The sequence below is a fragment of the Topomyia yanbarensis genome, chromosome 3 (genome assembly GCF_030247195.1).
Source record: "Topomyia yanbarensis strain Yona2022 chromosome 3, ASM3024719v1, whole genome shotgun sequence".
Classification (NCBI taxonomy): Eukaryota; Metazoa; Arthropoda; class Insecta; order Diptera; family Culicidae; genus Topomyia; species Topomyia yanbarensis.
This window is the reverse complement of record NC_080672.1, coordinates 38033709-38050591: the sequence shown is the minus strand read 5'-3', so window position 1 is coordinate 38050591 and position 16883 is coordinate 38033709. Positions and strand designations below refer to the sequence as shown.

Sequence of the window (16883 nt, the reverse complement as noted above, 5' to 3'; positions counted from 1 at the left end):
ATTTTAACTTCGCTTCCTATTAAATAAAGACCCTTATTACAGTACATCTCTACAAAAACGAGCTCAATTTGAAAAGAAATCTGAGGATTATGATTGATTACCCGATCATATCAAGAATATATCAAAATTATTTCTCGATTTGATATTTATATCAAATAATCATATAATTTTGACATAGGTCGTTTGGAACGAATTAAGATTAAATTAAAATTATATCATGTTTTGATTCGTCAATAATGATATCAAATAATATATCATATTTATATCAACCATATCGTGTCTTTTCAACAAAATATGTACAATAAAATATTATCTTTCCAAGACAGTTTGGCAGAGCTATAACAATGCCTCCAGTGATGGATCCTCCCAAGAACTGGCTCCAAATGGCATTACTAGTGGTCTTGTCTTGTAATATGTTTGAATGTAAATACATAAGAAAATGTACGTTTTGTAAAGTTACTCGCTGATTATAAATCACAACAGAGAAAATGTTTTGCTGGAGGGCCACGAAGCAACAAGTAGTTTTAAAGATTTGATTAGATGGGTTTCGGCATATGACAAGCCGAAAGAGCAACACTCGGTCAGCCTTGAAGAGGAATGGAAGCAAAACCTATATCAACTGCAGGTAAACCATTAAAGAAGATTAAAAGAGAGAAGAGCATACGAAAGAATAGAAACAGGCATTTTAAAACTGTACAGGATGTGATGTGAAAAACAGGAACACCTTCAGAAAAAAAACCAATGAAATTTTTTTTAAAATTATATGCTGAGCTAACTGCGAGTATCTAACAAGTAAATTCGATGGTAATAAAAAATAATAAAATTAGTAACACAGCGAATATAAATGCATACGTTCGGGATATAAATAAAAACATATTTTTGTCATAACTCTTGCTTATTGTTACATATTTCAAATCTGTAAAAAGTCTTCAGCTAAAAAATTCTTTATACACTGCTATCATTATCTCATTTTTTGATGTTTTGCGACTTAGTTCGGTCGAACTTAACACCGACCACTTGTACTAATAAGAATAATGAATTATTTTTCACAAGAAAATATTTGATTTATTAATTAAAAACAATTTAAAAAAACAGATTTTTGTGATATAATTCTGATATTTTCGGATATATTTACTCATTTAGATATAAAATATCTTAAATATCCGTCTGTGTGATACAATTATTTTATCAAACCAAGATATAACTAACATACTTTATACTAAAATAGATTGAGATATAATATGATATAACCGATACGTTTTCTTGGTATAAAAACTTGATATTTTAACAACTATCCAGCTATATTTTATATCAAACTTAGATATAGATTTTGCCGTGATATAATATCTTATTTTGATATAATTTTGATGTGAATTTCTGATCGGGTACAGAACTCTGGAATTTTCTATTGGAATGTTTTCAGGCAGGATTTTGATATTGATGCAATTAGACAACTGTGAAATCAAGACCAATAGATCAGTTACATATCAGGACCCCATTCCGACAATTTATCAAAAGTCCTCATGATGTTTACAACAAGAGGATATCAATGTACGGATCAGATAATTGTTATTGTAATATTGAATTGAATCAGTCTGCATCAATAAATTTTCAACTTCAATCCATTTTTTTTTTTGGGTGTGGTGGGGGGGGGGGGCGTTGTATGGTGTTAAACCCCAAAACCTTCTCTTGGCAACGCCATTGCTTGGAGTTATTTATTTCGCTTTTCATTTTCCGATGTGTTTCAGATCGATCCAAAGGTCATGAGTTAGAAAAATTGCAGTCAGAAGGTTCGCACAAATGAACATTTTTGCACTGATAAGTTATCAAGTTCCTTCCAGACAACTTGGAAGTGTTCGGTGATTATTTCTAGCGGTTGTAGATAGAAAAATGAAATACAAAATTCGTTTTATCGAAATAATGTTTGGCTTATTTCAATGGATTATTACTATATTGAACAATAAATAGGCGACAAAGAGTAATCCACAAACAAGAAGCCATAACTTTTAAAGTATTCAAAATAGATATTTGAAGTCTTCAGTAAAGTTATTCGCAAAAGTAAGAGCTACAAATTTGCTGAAGGCATCATTTCGATATAATCACTTCCAAGAAAATTTGTGAAAATATCTCACTCATAGGGGGATGAATCAGCAAAAGCACAATACCAAAAGAAAGGGCATAATGCCTTCATTAAATTCTCCGAAGATACTATTGACCTAAAATAAGCCGTTTTGGCGTTAAAAATAGATTACATGTTTTTGGTCATATTTCTGGCAATGGGAAATGATAAAAATCTTTCGTCCGCATTTAATGTTAAATATCTCTTTTGATAATAGTCCGATTTCAACAATCTATAGCTTGTTCGAAAGGTATTTGTTAAAGCTATCTAAAAACTTATAAATTGTTAATCTATATTGTCAACTTCGGCAAATAATTCCAAGAAACTGCAAAAAACGCCATTTTTACACATTCAAACATTCATATCTTGGAAACTAAACATCAGAATCAAAAACAAATTAATAGCGTTCATACTGTTTTTTAGTTCTTTCATTTAAAATTGGTTTGGATAAGATCGGTTCAGCCATTGCTGAGAAACACGAATGAGAATTTGTCCGTTACATACACACACACACACAGACACACACACACACAGACATTGTCCCAAATCGTCGAGCTGAGTCGATTGGTATATAAGACTCGGCCCTCCGGGCCTCGGAAAAAATCTTGAAAGTTTGAGCGAATTCTATACATTTCTTTTATAAGAAATGTAAAAACCGCACTGATTGGAAAATCTGCGTTAAAAACCCTCAGCAAAAGACAAAGTCCTTTTGAATGCAAAAGACTTAGAAGATTTTCGGGAAGATGGTAGAGACGGGTCTGGAAGACTTCTTACGGCCCGCACGGAATGGTCTACAACTCAATCAATGTGGGTATTTTTAGAACCTACCCATATTGAATGGGTTATAGCGAATTTCGTTAGACCGGGATTTCAAAATGGCGTCAAACATAAGTTTCTGGCACTTCTTCGTCAAATCTACTCCAAAAGTACTCATATTGTTGAGGTGCGGGCCATAAGGAATCTTTCAGACCCGTCTCTTCCATCTTTCCGAAAATCTTCTAAGTCTTTTGCATTCGAAAGAACTTACAATATTTTTGCTAAAACTGTGTTAATTGTGAAATCCGCACAAAAAACTGCCAAAATTCGTCTAAGTTCTTTGCATTTAAAAATACTTTTTCAGGAAAATATCTAAGGGCCGATTTCTTCATCCTAGCTCAATGTTTAAGGGGGTCCTCTACTCGCGAGGCCTACAATTGAGCAGCTTTTTAATCTTTTTTTTATTTTGAAGATACATGTTTTGACTTGTCAAGTTTACTTTTGAAGACGAAAAGAAAAATCTCACGCGATCTTGAAACTACATTGATGACATTGATGTTGAAACTGCATGGGTCCCGTTTAAGTAAAGTTGTGGCAAATTGACTAATCTGAAATCAGAAAACTCATATTTTTTTAACCAAAGTCACGATAGCTATGCTTTTCCGAGAGGGATTTTTTAACTTTATGATCTATAAAAGTTATGTAACGATTTGTGAAAATTTCCAATATTTTCATTATTTGTTGGTCTATTAGCGGCTATAAAATGGAACAAATTGACATTTTGAAAATACCCTCTCGGGAAAACATAGCGGTATGTTTTCTGAACAGTTGGAGAAAAAAATATTGAAATCGGGCCAGTACTTCTATGAAAAGTCTTACTTGACCACTTAAAAAACACTACCTTCGGGAAAACGCGATAAATGATAAAGTACGGTGTATAACTCAATTGTAGTACCTTACTAGTTAATCTGCTAAATCGGGACCGTGGAGCTCTGCTTCCTCATCATGAAAATGTTCTTGGTTGTCCACATTTTGCTCCCTCTGTTGAATTTGGGCCTGTTTTGCCGCGACACCCACTTTACGGGTAGAAAATCCTTATGGTTGAAGATGCTGAATGCCAAATAAGTCGAATCATTGACTGCCTGCCTGCCAGCATTTGTTTTGGCGCGATGCCCAGATGCCACTATTCAGAGACTCATTGTTGTTTTGGGTGTGAGTTCATAAGCATCTTTCTAATAAATCATTAGATGATAGACTTCCGTAGATGTGTTCCAATAATTTTACGATGGAAGAAGGATCCTGACATGTTCGAAAGTTCTTAAATTTCCTTCTGCTTCGGCCTGACGCAAATTGCACCTACTGTCTTTGCCGGGTGGACACTTTTAGTGTTAGGGATTCTCGTTCGATGACGAGTAGTGTTCGAGGGAAGCCCATATTACATTTCGCATATGTTCTACAGAATTCAAGTTTCTCCGAATTGCCAGCTCATAAAATTTTGTTAGCTCGCCGATTAATTTGTCCGTCAACTTTCCCTTTGCTTTACCACTGATGCCTTTGCTTTCTTTCTTCAGTTTTCGTAATCTTGTTCCCATACGCTTTTCAACATGTCCGACGCATTCTTTCTTCCGTACGATAATCTCGTCCTCCAAAAAAGAAAATAAAAAACCATTCAAAGACGCTAACATTTTCATAATCCGTCAAGAATGGACCGATGAATTCTTTAAACAATTATTTTTCCATAGACAAGCGCCATCGCGGCGGGCCGCGCTTAGTATCTCAGAAACGGCCGGAGATGGGAATGATGCCAAGGAATATGATTTTCACCAAATCCTTTCTGTGGCATATTCTCAGATACGTATATGTTGAAATTGATCAAAGAAAAAAAAATCGATTTTTTGAAACCGCGCGAGTAGAAGACCCCCTTAAGCGAGATTTAAACGTACTGGTGAATTTGGTTTAAAAGTAAAGCGAGGGCGAAGAAATTGACCCTAACTCTATTGCATTCAAAAGGAATATTTTCGCGCAAAAATAGTTTTTTGATGTGGGTTTTTATGGCGGATTTTCGAATTAACGCGGTCTTTTTTACGCGGTTTTTCCAATTAACGCGGTTTTTTACGAGGTACAAATCCCCCGCGTAAAAAGAAAAACCTGGGTGTAAAGCATTGAACAATTGCTTTTGTTGAAAAACAACCCAAAATTTCATCATTTGTTCTGTGACTCTCAGGCCGATAATTCGACCTTTCCAGTCCGTGCAGTGTAACGTTATAAAGAAAAGTGCTAATACGCTTTTATGGTTATCCTGCGCATTCTCCGCATCGTCGAGTTTTCAGCATTTTTTTCTCTTCTTTTGTGTGCGCGCATTTACCGTCTTTCGGCCAGCAGAGCAATAAAACAGCAGTGATTCTTTTGTAGTAAGCAGTCTTCCCATATGCACATCGCACACAATGTTTGCTCTGGTTCTGTGCTCATATTAAACTCACACTTCGTGTACGAACTCAAACACGCTATTTCGTACCTAAACATGTGCACATGTTCGCCTGCACAACTGAACCCCATGTACTTACACGGTGTGCGTACACATCGGTTCGTGGCACCAGTTTTCTCTTTCTCACTTTCATCGTCACTAGCACTGGCTCTTTTTGCCATGTGCGAATCGTCCTCGTATACGCAACCCGTGTACGTACACGGATGTTTAGCCCATTCATGCCCATGTTGTTTGTGGACAACAACGTTTTTAAACAGCTATAGCTATAGATTTGCTCACAAAACAAGTAAGGCTAATAAATGTGACTCTTGCCTTTCATTTAAGTATTAACAGATTCAAGGATCAGCTCTAGAACTGAAGTTATTGCAGTTAGTCCGATTGGATTCCGATGGAGCAGTGCTGCCAGGGACAGCTTACGTTGATGACGGAAAATGAATTTTTCATATATCTTCGTTGCGCTTCAATATAATTAAAAACTGATAAAACTTATCAATTTAGACTGACTTTTGCTACGGTTTCCACGAAAGTGAAGTATTGTAAATATTCTAGGAGAATTGTACTGAGCATTGGAAGGTAAAAGTTGAGCAGCTTCTAACACTGCGAGGGAAGCACTTATCTTTATAAAACAGGCTTTTCGTGCTTCTCGACCTCATCGTTTTCAAGGAAAAATTGTTTTGAAACCCTACCTGCACTAGAAAATAGCTGGGCTTGAAAGGGTTAAACTAGAGTTTGCACGTCGTTCGCTTGAGTTCGATGTTCGAGGCGAACTTGTACATCGAGACGAAGCATGTTTGAAGTTGAACGCGTGCACGAAATTTTGTACACAGGTACAAAATTGTCCATGTTCATGGGAAGTCTGGTAGTAAGCTGTCTGGATACCGTTATACAAGTTAAATAGCTCTGCATTGAGTAATAGGCCCATACAAAAATGATGCACTGATGAGGGGTCGGACATAGCGTACCCACACCCACACAAATGGTTATACATTTTTCCAAAGAGATTTTTCTATCCCGATAACAGAGACTAATGAGCCTAAAAAAATGATACCCTGATAAAGAATTTCTTCAAGGCGAAATGGATGTCGACATAAAATTGACTTTCCACCCTCCACAAACAGGCCATTCGGGATATTTTTCCGGGAATCATTTGCAGATTTCTCGAGTTCTGCTTTTATATCGGAAATATAAAAGGTTCACCTCGATAAGTTTCGGGTGGTCTTAAATAGTTTGAAGCAGGTAAATGGTAATGCTGGTAAAGGGCGTTTTACAAGTAAGTACAGAGTATATGTACCAGCTAATCGGGATGAAATTTGTGGGGTCGTATCCTATTTGTATTTGAATTACGCGGATCTGCTGAAACATGGGGTTGGCTGTTTTAGAGACACCATGCTTCAGTCAGTAAATATACTAGACTGCAAACGTTGGTATTCAGCATCAATAGCAGCTGATGAGAAGAGGCGATATGTCTAATCAGATTCTTATCAATTGATCTTCGCCGGGTCTGCTCCACCTAACTGCTTTCTCTGTGACAAGATTCGTCTACCTGAAAACAACTGGGACACACAGTCTCCCATTGTAGCAATAAGGTCCGTTGTGGGAAGTGCGGTGGGAGTCATGTGGATGATTCCTGTGGCACGGATGTTAAAAAGTATCTATACTGTGGCGGAAATTCACATTCCCGCATATAAACAGAGCGATAAGAAACTTAAGCGCTTTCTTCATGGACGATCAAAGCTATTTTTCGCAAAAATGCTTAGGATCCCTACGTCACCAGTTTCTACGAATATCTATACTAACTTGTCTACTGACGAAAGCGATTCTGGAGGAACATTTCCTCTCCTAAGCTTCTCTGTAACGGCCAGAAGGTATGCCTTCAAGGTTTTCCAAAAATTACCACTCGAGGTAGTACTAGTGCAAAACAGAAGCAAGCAAGTTCCAGAACTTAGGAAAGTTGAGCTCAGAAAAGGAGTTCCCTTAACCTTCTCTCTTACGGAAGAGTACTTCTGGGAATCAAAAAGTGCTATTCCTTCAATCGTTTCGACCTCCCCTTGACACCAGGCATTGAAGTTGCCGCTTGCCAAACCAGAATTAAAGACCTTTGCATTGCTTCCACCTACATCCGACGGCTTGGCGATATTGCGAAACTCTTCCCCGCCCCGAACTAGGCAGTTTATGTGATTTTAACCCACGGTGCGGCATAAGGTTTCCCCCAAGACGATAATCGAACTACCTCACTCCATGAGCCTTGCGACAACTTCGATATGATCATTTTAAAAACGGGTGAAATGACATTGATTCCTTCCCTCTGCTCGACATCGCTGCTGTTAGATTGCATCCCTAGAAACAATGGAGGTTTTATGGTACTCTTGAAGACTTTCTTAAAACTTAGAATGCACCTAGAATGTAATTACCATTGATAACGGTTCAGGACCACCGAATACAATTACTGTTTCGTATGACTTCACACGAAATATTGATTAGAAGAGCTACGCGTCTACGATATCCGGCAACATCGACTCCATATACGAGCTACCTCAGGAGGACGAGTACGGGTTCCTGGCGCTTCAAGCTCAGACAAAACGCGGCTAGACGCGAACTTTTGTGAACGAGCTCCCAACCCTTGGTGAGACAAAGAGATTTTAGACGTGTACGAGGAGAAGGCTGCCGTGTATAAGACCTTCCGGGACGACAGCTTACACGCTAGCTATCAGTAGTACGCGACGATAGAAACGCGAGTGAAGAGTTTGATGAAAGCCTAAAAAACGTAGTTACTGGCATCGATTCGTTGAAAGATTAATGAGAGAAACATCGGATGTTTGGGATACCGTTCGGCGTATGTGAAACATAAATAGTATCATTGTGATATCCTATTTCAAGCAAGCCAATGATGATACTGACGACAAGTATTTTATAATGGACTGCCGTGTCTGTATTCCCACCTACAAAGTACAGATTGACGGCGTGACCATCGACTAGTTTTAAGTGCTATTTAAAAGCAGCGTTTGCCAAATTATACGGCTACATAACTGCACTGCCATTAAAATTGTTTTTTGCTGCTGTAGTGTATTGAAAATTCTATTTACTAACAAGACGTTTTTAAATAGATTTTTGAATACTAATTAAAACCAGTCAAAATTATAATGTACCCTTTACAGAAACACTACACCATTCACTACCTCATAATCATCTCAGAATCCAATTTCCCAACTGCTAGTTGTCTGATACATGCAAAAAGTATTACTAACGAATTTGGTATTCGTTTGGCATATTACTCTGGTTACCTGTACCTTACCGGCATCAATCCTCATTTTCTTGATTCTGAACTCTAGAATCCGAACTCTAGACTCTGAAGTCTGGACTCTGAACTCTGGATTCTGGACTCTCCCCTCGGGAATCTGGGTTCTGGTCTCTGGACTTTGGACACTGAACTTTACATTCTAGACTCTTCACTCTCATCGCTGGATGATAGACTCTTGGTGCTGACCTCGAAATTCTGTTCTATGCCCTCTGGACTCTAAACAATGGGCTCTGGTATCCGGGGTCTTGATCCTTCTCTCTGAACTTTAGGCTCTGCACTCGGGTCTCTGGATTCTGGACTGTGGGCTCTTTCCGCGGAACTCTGGACTCTGGATTCTGGTCTCTGGGTTCTGAACTCGGGACACTGGGCTCAGTATTTTGGGTTTAGGACTTTGGTCTCTGGACTCTGAGCTCTAGATTCTGGACTTTTAACTCTTCACGCTGGGTTCTGGACTCTGGACGCTCGCCTTGATATTCTGTGTTATGGACTCTGGATTCTGGGTTCTGGGCTCTGTTTTCTGGAGTCTGAACTCTTGTCTCAGTATTTTGGGCTAAGTACTTCGGGCTCTGGATTTTAGTCTCAGAGTTCTGGACTCTGACACAGTAATTTGGGTTGAGGACTCTGAACTCTGGACTCAGAATTTCCGACTCTGTTCTCTGCACTCTGAACTCTGGACTTTGCATTCTTAACTCGGGATTCTGAGCTCTCGTCTCGAGATTCTGCGCTAGCGACTCTGGACTGTAGACTGTGGTCTCTGAACTGTGGGCTCTGAATCTTGATTCTGGGCTTTGGACTCTTAACTGTGGACTCTGGACTGTGCACTCTGAATTCTGGACTCCGGACTCTGGGCTCTCTCCTCGGGACTATCGGTTTTGGTCGCTGGGCTACGGAATCTTAACTATCGATTATCGAATCTGAACTCTGGACTCTGAGCTCTGGAATCTAGACTCTAAACTCAATTCTAACGATTTTTTTGGGCTCTGGGCGCTGGATTTTGTTCTGAGGACTCTGGGCTTAGTATTTTGGGATAAGAACTCTAGACTCTGGTTTCTGGTTTCTGGGCTCTGGACTCTAGGTTTTGGACTCTGGGCTCTAGCATCTGACCTCTGAACTCTGGGCTCTGAACTCTGCGCTCTGGACTCTGAACTCTGCACTCGGAACTCTGGATTCTGGGCTCTGAGCTCTCTCTCTGGAACTGCTGCGCTGTGGATTCCGGACTCTGCATTCTCGACACTGAACTCTGGATTCTGGACACTCGACTCGTCTCAGTATTTTGGGTTAAGGGCTCGCGACTCTGGATTCTGGTCTATCTCCCCGGGACTCTGGGCTATGGAATCTGGAGGCTGGGTTCTCTCCTCGAGATTCTGGTCTCTGGGCTATGGAACCAGAATAAAAATACACTGAAAAAAACTCAGTTTTGACAAGGAACAGTTTTTTTCAAACAACTTTTTTTCTTGAATGTGCCCAACTTGAATTTTTGGCGGTGGGTAGTAGAGTGGCTCGAAAATGACATTTTTCAGCACAGCACTTTTTGAGTTCCTTTTGCGGTCCCAAATGCCTGTGCAAAGTTTGGGAGCGGTCGATTGCTTCCCGGGTTTGCGCATTGCGTTTAAATGGGGGGAATGGAATTTTATATGGGGAAATAAATTATTTTGCATTTACTTTAATAAAGATCGCTATTTCATTGAATATGAAAAACCAGCTTTTTAAAACGATAATTCAAACCTTGGTTAACAACTTTTTTGAGAACGGTAACTAGCTACGAGTTTCCAAAAAATAGTTATAACGATTTTAAAACTAATTGTTTCTTCCAACACTGTCGGTACACCACGACACCGATACTTTTAAACTTGAATAAATGAGAATATATTCATCGCAGGGACTTGCATAGACGTAGTCAGAAAATGAAAAGACGAGGGAAGCAACAAATCGCTACCAAATTTTGCACAGGTATTTGGGACCACAAAAGGAACTCAAAAAGTGCTGTGCCCTCTAGTTTAAATCACTTTGAAGTTTTCCCATACAACCGCGAGCCACTCTAGTGGGTAGGGAACATAATTACATATCTTGGAAAATAATTTCATCCAAATCAAAAATTGTTTTTTTTTGTAAATCGATTTTAAAAATTTAATTAAAATCGATTTTTTTCAGTATAGGAGTCGATGAAGAATTTTTTCAATATTTTTGTTAAAAAATTGACTAATTTTGTGAAAACTACTACTACAACATTTTATTGTAGGATATGTCATTTTTAGAATATAGCCATTTGAAAAAAAATTGATAAAAAAGTTTGACCCTTTTCAAAAGACAGTCTAGATCATTTTTAGAAAAACACAGTATGCAAAGTGGCTTTTTGTGACACAGTCTTCATGTGCAGAACGTTTCATTTTTTTCAGAGAGGGTGCTGCCAACTTTGAATACGATTTAGCGCGAAATTCGTCGTATGCACCTTCATATACATGATCTATTCAAGTAAGTCCAGTGGTTCGCGTTTCGACTTAGTCTCCTCAGATTTTTGCACATAATCAAGGCACTAGGCTGACGCTAGTTTAATGTTGGAAACATTATTTGTGAACACATCTGAACGATGTCACGAAAGAGAAGAAGTTTTTTTGTTGGTCTGGTGCCTTGGTCAAGTACCAGATTCTGAGGAGACGTAAACCCCTGGATTTATATAGTAAAGTTTTGTACACTTTACGAATACAGTGGTTTTCACCAGGAATATTGCATATGCATTCAAGTGTTCTGAAACATGACCCTTAATGTTGAATTACCTTCTTGCATACAGGTAAATCACTTGTCACTTCTATTTGTCAGTACTATGCACTTCGTTTGTAGCTGTATAATGTTCCATACCTGAAATGACAAACAGAAAAGGTTATAATTGGATTATTTTTAAAATTTAGCATCAACAATTTAATGGAAAAGCTCATCACAATTCCTGGAAATTATCAATAGTAAATAAACCGGTACTTCATTATGAAAACAAACATATTAATTGCCTGCCTCCAAAATAATAACAATTATATTTTCCGCTGCAACACACGCACACGGAATCCATTCGGCTCCATTTATCTACTTTCGACCAAATGAGTCGGATACAGATCCATTGAATCTGCCTGCCGACATTGCAGCACGTGCGTGCCTACCACATCCATTTCCGCCACGGTATAGATTTGTAGTTCATTCTCATTTGCCTGAGCTGTTAGATCCGCTTGATATATGGTGAAAATTTTTGTGAATCGTACGGTACGACTGTGTACCGCACCGATAGTCTTTCCATTTTACCGTGTAATTTGTATTTCAACTTGCCTGAAACGGTTGTAGCCATCCTTTGGTAGCAGCAACTCGTTTCGATAGTCGCCATATTTCTGCTCTTCTCTATATACAGCGTGGGCGTACGGGCGCAGCCAGTGCCTATCCTGTCAGCAGAGTGAAGACACAATGATCTATAGGCCTACAGGGGAAGTCAAAAAAAGTTCTGTCCAACTTCAGGGTCGTTGGAATGGATTGAACGTAGTATTATACATCAAAAGGCGTAAAGTTTTGCCACGCTACCATCAGCGCGGCCGCCGCCACCAGCACGCAACGAGTGCGAACTAGTGAAAATGAAATCCAACACCGAGACAGCGTCGGTGATAAATGGCTCGTGATTTCGTGAAGTCGGAGCACGGTTTCAGCCATAGCGAAAATAATAAAAACGTATAAATGTAGGAATGTATTTCCGATCACGTCCCTGGTCTGCTGGGGACTGAGGTTTATCAGCAATAATGCCGGGCTGATTAATGGGGGGAGGGGGTGTTTGCTTTAATATAAGTGCCAACTTTCTTTCTAATTTCCGGGGTTTATCTTTAAGAATTTGATGAGTGGTTATAGAGTTCCAGTTTATAGACTAATGCCGTTGTTGTTTCAGACGTCACAAAGACAGAATCTAATTTCTGTCAAAATGTTTGTAGTCTGACTCAGTTTTAGGGTCAAGCAAAACCGATATAACAAACTCAACAAACAACGAACACCTATAAACCTTTATTACGAGGGAACAAGCTGAACAAGAACTGAATAAGCCATTATCCAGCATTATTGTTTGTTAGGGGAGATATAGAAAGTTACTGATTGATTGTTCCCTACTGTACCGACGGAATATGTTAAAGAACTTTCAATAGTGGCAAACTAATGGCGTTTTTTTCACTGTGCTAATGTAAAAAAAGACAAAGTCTGATTACACTGAAGTTTGAATGAGAGTAGTACCAACTATACCGGTGTAGATCAACATCAAAAACGCAAACGCCACAAAGTATAACCATCACAACCATCTCCATATTTCATCAAAGTCGATAGTCAGTCTGGAACCCAACAACTAACGAATAAAAGATTAAAGTCCTATCCCACCCAAACAGATGCAATAATAAAAATCAACCGCTCTTGAAACCACTTCAACTTCCATGACTGGCATAATGAAACTTTCCGAAATGACATTTTTGTTTCCGCATGCGTCGCTGGCTGCTGCGTCGTCATCGAGCGCTTTACAACATCATCAGAAGGGGACTAAGATTTTCATATCCTCCCACCCCGAACCTACTCAGCGACGAATGATCCGCTCGGGAGTTCTCCAGAAAAATGAGCGAAAGCACAAAAATATGCAAATCTCCGACGACAAGGAGGATGAAAATAACAGAAACTGACCACCGGCAATGACACCGGAGAATACTGGTGGTGGCCGGAACATGCAAGAACCCGGCTAAGCACAGAGAGCGTGGGGGGCAGGTGACTGAGTGCAAAGAAGATGTTACATTCAGCTTTTGCTTTCTGAGGTAAATGGGACAAGGGAAATGAGACCGGCACCGGTCGGGCGACTTCGTCCGGGTACAAATCCCAAGCTGCTGCCGGTTTCTCACGAATGGAAAATTGATATTGAATAGTCGAGGGAAATGAAAAATGCGAAAATTAAAGTAGCGGGAAAAAGTTTGAAGCTTGGGAAAGATTTTCTTTCGATTGCTGCTTAGCTTGGGGTTTGGTGGAACACTCAAGGGAGGGAAGCCATGGATGCTCTGCTCTGGTAGGCTTGAGGGGTTTAGCTGTGTACCTCAAGCTGTACGGTTAATTAGTCTGCTGGTAGTCAGTCAGTTAGGGTACGAGAAGAATTTTATAACTTTTTTCTCCAGCCGTTGTTAGGCTCTGAAATAAAGAACGGATTGATAATGGAATAATTTGATAATAGGATTCAGTCGGACTTTTTCAAAGTTAACATTAGTAATGAAGGTTGGACTTCGTTATCAGGAGAAATATTCTTCTAGAAAGGTTAATTTTGTCTTTTGTAATCAGAAAAAAGAATCGGCTTTCTTATCAAGATCAAGGTAGTGCCTAGCAGTGTCTTGACTCATTCCAAGACTGTAGTCTAGATTGCATGCTTTGCATTTTAATTTTTATAAGCCTTGACTGTTTGGCCCAAATAAATAAACTATGATATAAAACAAACCAAATGAATTTTCAACATACATAAAGTGCGTTGATGCAAATTCCGGTGATAGTTATATGATAATCATCGGCGAAACTATATGTCGGAAGCCTAAGCTCATTAGGTTTCCTCAACAAGCTATCGGCGACAAGGTTACATAGAATTGGTGACAGCACACCACCTTGCGGACATCCGTAGGCACTCAGTTTCCTGATCTGTGCTTGTCTAAACGATGAGCATAGATGTCAGTTGTTAAGTATTGCGTGTATCCAGTTCGTGATTAGGGTTGGGAAAGCCGGTATTTTCGGTATTGACAACGAAAAAACCGGTAAACCCGGTAACCAAAAATAGAGAAAAAAGCAAGTAGAATTTAAAATTCAGTCATATTCAATTCAGTTTGGTACCAGTTTATACTTTACTAACAAAGTTACTTTAGTATCCCTGATGTGATTCGGTAGCTTGTTTCTGATTCGTAACCGGAAAAGTGTGCATGTCGTCATGTTGTCTAACTCGCTTATTGGACCATGAAGCATACAGGATAGCTATATGTAATAAGTTTTCCGAGATTTTACAAACAATTGTTTCGAAAACAGATCTGAAGTTGCAATTTTCTGCTCATACAAATACTTCAATATGTACTAAACATTGTGTTGAACAGATATTCGAGTACAGTTACAGCGCATCACAATCGTTTTATTTATTTATTTATTTATATGCACTACGACCTGACCTGAAAGCCCTGGAGTCATAACGCTGACGCTCTTCTCATATCTTTTTTTTATTCTTTCTAGCTCGGCCCTCCACCAAGGGGTTTCCCTAGTCGATTTAACAGTACGAAGTTGACAAGCTTCTTCGTAGGATGCTACTATGAATGAGTATATCGTTCCCACGACGTAATCCAAGCATAGGCGTCTCCAGCTGGCTGATAAAGGAGGGGCACGCCTATTGCTTATAGACGATTTAAAAAAATACATTTAGAAGCGTAGATTCATTTCTCATTTCTTAACAGGGTTAATATTTGGGGATTGGCGAACTGGGACTGGTGAATCAAACACCATCTTTGAATGAAATCTTATATTTTTTATAATGCATTTATTCGATACTGCTCATAGAGGTGTCTCAACGGAGCCGAGGGTCTTTTATATATTTACAAAATATAACTAAAAACAAAATCAAATGTTATTGAGTGTCGTCGGATTTCTTGCGTGCTTCTTTCGCGGCGGGAAAACACTTGCCTGTCGCCTGCTGCATCTTGAGGTTCATTTACTTTTCTCTTATCATTCATGTAAAGATGGGAAATCCGTTCGCGAACAGTTCAAGATAACTGGTTCTTCAACTGGAAAGAGTGAAAGAGAGTTCCTTTTCCAAGCACAGTAGTACTTACTTAATTCGCTTAGAAACGAATTGGTCAGTTCACCTAAAGCAGGTCGCCAAACTCAAGGGACCATTTTTTGGGCAAACGGATGACAATAAGCAGACCCATCGTCCCACAAACTATCCTGGATGCTCTCTTTATTTGGAACTGGACGAAGATGGACATTCAAGAAGAATACAAAAATTCCTCTTACTCTCTTTCTGTAATTTCATCATAAACAACTGGCCACCTTTCAGCGAACCTGTGTGACAGTTCAGCTGGCAAACGTTCAACGAGAGTTTTCGCTTCGAAATTATACATGTGCATGTGTCTTCCGGCCTTTCCAAATAAGACTGTTTCGACAATCATTCGCTTCGACAATTAAAAATTCAACTAAACGAAAAAATGGTTCATGTGATCTAGTTCTTTTACAGCAATAGTTTACCCAGCTCAAATCGGGCTCTCGATCAGATGTTTTTCGTCGCCTTTTGCACTTATAGGTCACTAAACCCGCACTGAAGGTGCTAGCTGTTTATGTTGGGGTGCTTGATGCTGTGTTTTCAGTTCAACAGTTGCCGCAAATTTGGCAACCTTGTGTGGTTCAGGTGATGGTAGTTGGACTAATTTGCCATAGATGTTGTGGTGTATTCTCCTGACCATCTTCAAGGTTTTCCAGTATGTCCCGTCTAATTACAGTACTTGCACATGGGAATCTGCCCACCATGGATGCATAGCGTGGTTTGCTCAATTATAGTTTCGTTGTGTTTGATTTGTATAGTAAGGAGGGAGTAGATCTTTCGACCCACATTCTCACTACAAGAACATCATTAGACATATTCGCGAAAAAGTTTTTTCAAGTATCAGGTGAAACGGATGCTACATCTTCAAATTATGACGTGTATTTTGCATTTGGCTTACGGGGGTAAGCGTTGATAGCTCATATTACCTTACCTCTATACTGTCATTTTCTATATACACGGGAATCTTAATTACAATACTGTAACTTTCAGTCGCGTATTTTAAGTTGTTCTGCAAAACGAATATTTCTGCTTGGTCTAGTATTAGTAGCCTTTGCATTCCATTGATTATGGGCAGATTCCTCGGTCAACGGAATGCAGATTCGCGAATAATTGAAAAGTTTGAGCTCATCTCTGCAATAGGGTGTCTCAAAATGACATCATGTTAAAAAAGTCATCGGGCTCACTTCTTAAATGAAAGGTTAGGGTATTAGGAGCACTTTCTTCTTCGGAGTGAATTTGCTAAAATGCTCCCTACTGGTGGCGATTTTTGATTTTTTGAAAAATGGGCCGATTTTGGGTAAAATTTTAAATGCATGCCTCTTGAAGTGCTCCTGATCGACCTTAGATTTTTTTTCAGAATTTTTTTTATTTTCTGGAGGTCCTAATGGAGAAGTTT

The 16883-nt window shown here is 39.1% G+C and overlaps 1 protein-coding gene across 4 annotated transcripts in view; it reads right to left on the bottom strand.

Annotated features, from left to right (window-relative positions):
- LOC131690863 (uncharacterized) overlaps positions 1 to 16883 on the bottom strand; it is a 362721-nt gene that overhangs the window by 256049 nt on the left and 89789 nt on the right. For 2 of the 4 annotated variants that reach the window (XM_058976933.1, XM_058976934.1), the window contains one exon: positions 11433 to 11514. The exons of the other annotated variants lie outside the window; for them this stretch is intronic. The gene's annotated coding sequence lies outside the window, so the exon portion shown is untranslated. The remainder of the gene's footprint in view (positions 1 to 11432; positions 11515 to 16883) is intronic. 4 annotated transcript variants of the gene reach the window in all.